Source organism: Balaenoptera borealis (assembly GCF_965194805.1).
Source record: "Balaenoptera borealis genome assembly, chromosome: 1".
Taxonomy (NCBI): domain Eukaryota; kingdom Metazoa; phylum Chordata; class Mammalia; order Artiodactyla; family Balaenopteridae; genus Balaenoptera; species Balaenoptera borealis.
Window position 1 is genome coordinate 16,416,507 of NC_138860.1, and position 7,281 is coordinate 16,423,787.

Genomic DNA, 7,281 nt, shown 5'->3' on the forward strand with positions numbered 1-7,281 from the left:
GTAGGAGGAGGCAAGAAGGTTCTGAAGATTTATAAAATTTCTCTAAAACTTACTAAGGTTTTTAGTTTGATTATTTTTTAACATCAAACAAAAGGGGGTTTTCCCAAAGCCTCAGTTTCTTCATTGATAAAATATGGATAATAATAAAACATTGTGAGGATTTGATGAAATAAATTGTGTAACTTAGTGCAGAACCAGGATTAATAAATGCTCAATAAACTGTAGCTATTGCAGATAAAAATAATTCTAGAGAAGTATAAAAAGCTTAGGACCAGCAGTCTGGAAACCTGAGTCCTTCATCTCTCTGAGTCTACAAGACTGAAACTAGAGGACCAGAAGACTCTCAAAGCCCATTCCAGCCTGATGGTCCTTAGCTCCGGACTCTGTGTACTGCATCATGAGTGGGGTCTGGAAGGGGCAGCATCCCTGCGCTCACCACCAGATGCACAGTGGGTGCTGCTGGCTCCCTCCCCTGGCTCTCAAGGTGTCTCATGGGCATTTTGAGTTCAGAGAGAGTTGGGTTTGAATTTTGGCTCTGGGCCTCAGTTTCCACAGGGGAATGTAGTTTATCCTTATATTATAGGGCGGTTATAAGGAATCAAGAAAGTGCTGGGATGGCATCTAGTGCAATTCTTGGCACAGGATAAACAACATTTAATAAACAACAACTACTTTATTACTTGTATTATTGCAGTGATGACGATGATGATGATGATGATGATGGTGATGATGACAATGATGATGATGACGGTGATGATGATGATGGTGACGGTGGTGATGATGATGATGACGGTGATGATGATAATGATGATGGTGACGATGACGGTGATGATGATGATGGTGATGATGATAATGACGGTGATGATGATGACGATGGTGATGATGATGATGATGGTGATGACAATGGTGATGATGATGATGACGATGGTGATGATGATGATGGTGATGATGGTGATGATGACGATGGTGATGATGACGATGATGATGATGACGGTGATGACGATGACGATGATGACGGTGATGATGATGATGATGATGATGATGATGGTGTGTGGTTGTTGCTACAACTCTAACGTTTCTTGACCTGAGGAAAGTGGTTAAACAGGAATTTGTCTCTGGCATCCTCCTGCTCCCAAGCATTACTCCCTTCTCCTCCTGTCCAGGTGGGTCTGTTTCTTTTTCATTCCCTTGCTTCCATCGATTTTTTACTGGCCCCCACAAGCAATCCCAGAACTACTCATGACCATCTTGTCTTGATATTGTCCAGATCCCCCCAAGAACATTGAAACTTCCCTTGCATGTTTCTTATCCTATGGGTTTGCTTCCTGTATTTCACACTGTTCCACGCTCATGGACCACAGCTACTGGGCAAAAGATGTGCTGTGATATTCTATGCATATTTTTATCCAGGCCTTGTGATATTTATATCACGACCTTCGTTCATTTCACTGAAATGAAATATTTGCCTTCATTTCTAACCGAAACCAGTGTTTGAGTAAAAATAAAGTCAGACACTAAAAAGTCAATCATATACTAGTTTCTGAGAGCAACAACACAAAATTAGCTAGTTCAATCCTTACATACACAGCAGGTGTGTTAAAAACGCATTGAAGGAACTTTGCAAATCAGTCTGATCCAGGCTCACTTCTAACCAGCCAGCCTTAGCCCAGGGCGCCCTAACGTCAGAAACCCTGAGGAAGTGTATGTAGTGTGAGAAGAGTTTCCTAAGACTCTCTGTTAACAGCCAAGATGAGAGGCTGACATTTTTAAAAGACAGAGAGGGGAAAAGGTGAGAAGCCAGCCTACCAGGAAGATAGTTACAGAGTTGATCCTATGATTTCAACTTAGATATGCAACGTCGTTGCCAAGATAGCTGTGTCTGAGTTATCTTGGGAAGAAACAGCATTCTGGATTTTGATGGGCTAGACTTGGGGGAGTTTGTGGATTTAAAAGCAGTCCCTCCAGCCTGTCTGCCCCAGACCTTGGTAAAAGCCTGTCTTGAACTGTGCCACTCAGACGGGAGTTAAAAGAGGCCCAGGCTAGAGCAAAAAAGTTCCAATTTGGAAGCTAGAGGCTGCTGCATTCTTCCTCAGCGCTTCTGCTTCTTGCCCACACCTCACTTTGTACCCAGTTTTGATTTCTTTTTATACCTTTTGTTATTTGTCAATTGCTTTGAAGACAAAATTAGGACCTGCCATAATTACATTCTCCACTGCAGCTAGCACAGAGCTTTGGACACAGTATCGTTCCCATTCAATGTTTCTTAAACTGGTCAGTGAAATCAACAAAGCTTAGCGATTTAAGAAACTAGGACTCAGGACTTTAGGTATGATGGAATTATGCCACAATATATATATGGGAAGCCGTACAGGATTGTGGGGAAGGCCATGAGTTTATGAGTCAGGCTGACCTGGGATTGAGCCCTGGCCCCAAGCACTCTTTGCCGTGTGACCTTGGTGAGTTGCTTTTGTCACATGTGTTCATCTCTGGGCTAATCCCTGAACTTCTTGTCTCCAAGCCTCAGTTTTCTCATCTCTAAAATGGGGGTGATCATAATCCCTACTGCACAGAATCATAACAGTACCGACTTCAAAGAACCAACCTCATAATAAAAGTCCCTCATAATTCTTGGGGAGAGTTCATGGAAATTATAGTTCTACAGCTCTTAGCACAGTTGTTGCCACATATTAGGCCCTGATTAAATGAGAGCTATTAGTAATAATAATAACATGGTCTTTTTCAATTTCTACTTTAACTTTAGATTCATCTTGAGGGACAGTTGTCACTCTCGTATTGACAAAATAATGACATCCAAATATATGTACTGGAGCTTTCCTCGAGGACTGGTGGCATTGTTCCTGCCATGGGAAGGTGGCATTGGCATTGTGTTTTGATCATTTGATTGAGGTCCCTCTAATTTTTTTGTTAAAAATTTGATGTATGTAAAAAAACAAAAAAATCCCTGTGATTTTATGGAGGATTATGGAGTTGCCTGTGGAATAATAGTAGCTGTCATTTATTCACCATCTACCACATGCCTTGCCCTGTGCTCTGCACTTTGTATCCATTACCTCTCCTGATCCTCAGACAGGCCACGATTTTAGCTCTGTGTCACTGATGAAGGAACTAAAACTCAAAGGGTAAGCAACTTGCTCTGGTCACATAGTCCGAAAGTAGCAGAGATAGGATTTGAAGTGGGCTCTGCCTTCAAAGTCCGTGCCCTGGCGTGGACTCCTGATCTCTGAAATATTCGCAGTCTTGCCTAGAGGTTCTGCACTGACCAGACCCAAATCAGAGGCTGGGGTATGATTCTTCCGCTTATTTTCCAGGATTCCGCTGCTGCATTTTAAGCCTGCGCAGAAACACCACTGTAAATTATTCATTTTGAAAGTTGGATAATGGGCCTGAGGCATTCACTATTCACAGTAAACAACAAGAGCATGCGGAGAGTAGGTGCTCCAGGCCAAAAAATCAGCTCATTTATCTTAATCCTTCCTCCTCTGTACACACATCTCCTGTTCGTCCGGCACTTTCACACCTTGTTCCTTCCGTCATTGAACACACAGGATGTGTGTTTCGAGTATCGTGGTACAAGCGCTCTGGCGAACATTCCTCGTGAGGTTAATTATCCTTAACTGTTCTCTGGTGTCTGAGGAGTTTGGAAGACCGGGGTGTGAAAAAACTACACCTTTGGCACACGTGTCTGAAGGAATGTGTGCAGTGACTATTCACAACTGTCTCCAATTCTTCTCCCTGTGATACACATCAATTGAGCTGCTGTTCCATGCCAGGCGCAGAGCTAGGCTGATGATGAGATTAGGACTAGGATGCCTTTCCTCAAGGAGCTTGCAGAAAGGGCTCAGCTGGGGGCCGCAAGCAGGCAGAACGGGTCTCATTCTAAAATGGTAAGAGCTGCCGCATATGTGTGTACAGCGGGTGACACTGAAAGCCGTGGAGGGATGAAGGCAGAGCAAGTACCAAATGTTGTTTTGGTTGAATATATATGATGTCTCAGCTAAACACAAGAAGTGTGGTGTCGTGAGACCCGCTGATCTCAAACTGCATTCCCTGGAACCATATCTGGACACCTACCGCTGTACCAGGGACTATTTGAGTCCTGGGGACGCAGAGGGAATAAAATAAAATTGATGAGAATGAACTTGTTGAAGCGAACTCCTCCATTGTCAACATATTACGTAACCTTAGGTAAGTTACTTCACTCGTTTGGACTCAATTTCTTGATCTGTAAAAGAGGGAAGTTGAAGAAGAGAATCACTAAAGCTCTCCTGCCAGCTTTAACTCCTTACGAAATAAAAAAGATTTCTGAAGCTTTCTTGATTTTTTTTTTCACCACACGTTATTTTGGTGAGAACAACCATGAACATCCACCACTCTGGAGTTCAAGGAGGACAAAATACGCATGGTTCCTGCTCTTGTGGAATTCACCAGCTACGTGGGAAACAGTTTTAAACAAACAAAATGCATAATTACGTATTACCGAGGGTAACTGCTTTGAAGGAAAATTTTTGAAAAACGTTTCATTTGAGTAGTTTGAACTTGTCTATCTCTTGATCATTTACACTTGTGGTTAACAAAACTGCATCTTTTTAGAGTTTATTTTATTGAAGTATAGTTGATTTACAATGCTGTGTTAATTTATGCTGTCCAGCAGAGCGATTCAGTTATACATATGGATACATTCCCTTTGGTATTCTTTTCCATTATGGTGTATCACAGGATATTGAATATAATTCCCTGAAAACTGCATCTTTTTGATTGAGTACGTTCTGAATGACATTTGTCTGGGTATCCCCGAGGGCCACACGCCCAAGAAAACAGGAGGCATTGCTGAGTCGTGCGGCACTGCTTGTCACAGGGCTTCTTAGACCCTCTTCAGAGCCATCTGAGCGCCCAAGACCCCTGATGATCAGGAAGGAGCAGCAAAGAAAAAGAAAGCAGTCGCCCCTAGGCTGGAGGGGAACGAGGAACACGGTTCTGCAGCAGCAGCAGATCTGATTGGACCCTGACACCAAGAGATAGCTGTGAGCCCGGCAAGTGTTGGCTGCAAGCAGACAGCGGTGGGAAGATCACGGCTCAGGGCAGCGGTCGGCTCTCCCTAAAGTACTGCATCCCAGCCTGTGGGCTTAGCAATGCATGGCTCGCCAGGGAGAGCTGGGTTTCGCTGTGAGCAGTTGTTTACATCCAGGCTTAAAGAAGCTAAGCGCTTCGTCCCCCCTCAGGTGGCTTTGAGGAGACTGCTACGGGGTGAACGAGACAAGAGTGGAAATTTCATGGTGATTTCAACTCCCACCTGCGTATGCTTGTGAATTTCCAAAGTTGTAGGTTACTGATCAGGTTCAGAATGGAGTCCAATGCCAGCCAGCCGTTCTATTGTGCATCTTTAGAAAGATCGCCACGTTTTTCTCATCCTGACCCTAGAATGATCCACATAGCTTATCTGGTTTAAAAAACACATTTAGGGCTTCCCTGGTGGTGCAGTGGTTGAGAGTCTGCCTGCCAATGCAGGGGACACGGGTTCGAGCCCTGGTCTGGGAAGATCCCACATACCGCGGAGCAACTGGGCCCGTGAGCCACAATTACTGAGCCTGCGCGTCTGGAGCCTGAGCCCCGCAACAAGAGAGGCCGCGATGAAGAGTGGCCCCCGCTCGCCGCAACTAGAGAAAGCCCTCGCACAGAAACGAAGACCCAACACAGCCAAAAATAAATAAATAAATAAAATTAAAAATACAAAACACATTTTAAAAACACAGGCTGTTACTCAGCCATAAAAAGAAACGAAACTGAGTTATTTGTAGTGAGGTGGATGGACCTAGAGTCTGTCATACAGAGTGAAGGAAGTCAGAAAGAGAAAAAAAAGTACTGTATGCTAACGTATATATACGGAATCTAAAAAAAAAAGGTGCTGATGACCCTAGTTGCAGGGCAGGAATAAAGAGGTAGACAAGAGAATGGACTTGAGGACACGGGGTGGGAGGGGGAAGCTGGGGCGAAGTGAGAGTAGCATCGACATATATACACTACCGAATGCAAAATAGCTAATGGGAAGCAGCAGCATAGCACAGGGAGAGCTTTGCGACGACCTAGAGGGCTGGGATAGGGAGGGTGGGAGGGAGGCGATATGGGGACATGTGTATGCACATGGCTGATTCGCTTTGTTGTGCAACAGAAACTAACACAGTATTGTGAAGCAATTATACTCCAATAAAGATATATTTAAAAAAAAAAAGCACAGGCTGTTTAAGTGACGCATTCAAGGTCACTTAGCAAGTGAATACCAGGGCCAAGAAGAGAACCCAGATCATTCAACTCTTTTACCCTTCATAATGGACCAGGCTAGGTTTTTTATTTTATTTTTGCATTCTCAGGAATTACAAATTAGCCTACAGTAAACTTCTCTCGTGGGGAAAGATTGACTTGGTCAATTCATAAACGGAAGAATTTGCAGTAACAAAAAAAAAAAGTCCCTATAGAAAACCGGAAGAAAAGCTCCTGAATTCAATCCCCAGCCCACATTCCCGGCTCAGACAAGCAGCGGCATTTGCCCTGGCATGCCTGGCTCAGTGCCAAGCACCACGAGTAATAGATCTCTGTCTGGGTTGTCTTCAGGACAAAAACTTGGAAATGAAACAGGGCGAGGGTATCTTGGGGAAGGAGGAGAGAGTCCAGGCAGGACAACACATTGCGGGCACTTCTCTGTCATCAGGGAATCCCACCTCTTCCCAAACCTGGTTCAGCCATGCTTTGGCAAAGGCTGTTAGTGTAAGAGCTCTGTAACTGAAGGCCTTTGACACAGAGTTCTACAGGGCAGTGAGAGTGACATCAAGTGGATGCAGGAGTGAATGAAACAGCCGTGTGAACTCAGTCCTGTGGTAGAGGATTGTCATTCTGTGAAGCAGGCTTCCTGTTCAGAATTATATTTAGGGTTCAGCTCCACACCCTTGTTCTCTGGCCTGTGTATTTCTCCAGAGACCTCCTTGCATAGGAATTTGAGTTCTCCTTGCACGGGACGGGTCATCTTCTAAGCTCGTTCTGGTGTCTTTGCGGGGATTGGGGAATGGGGTGTGTTTAGAGGATTCATTTGACGTGAAATTCAGTTCAACAAATTTGTGGAGCGCCTACTATGTACCACATACTGCCTTATGTATTGGGGATGTAAGGACAACCCTTACACTCTGGATGTTTACTGTCTAATTTAGTGAGAAAGGCAATAAACACAGGTAAGCACAGAGAAGAGGTATCTAATCCATTCCATCAGGTTGG

General features: G+C 44.2%; 1 protein-coding gene and 1 long non-coding RNA gene across 7 annotated transcripts in view; both read left to right on the top strand.

Moving 5' to 3' along the window:
- Positions 1-7,281, top strand: part of LOC309630682 — a 440,591-nt gene that overhangs the window by 239,363 nt on the left and 193,947 nt on the right. The window lies entirely within an intron of this gene.
- The window catches only part of LOC309630453 (uncharacterized protein), a 311,054-nt gene that overhangs the window by 182,641 nt on the left and 121,132 nt on the right, over positions 1-7,281 (top strand). The window lies entirely within an intron of this gene.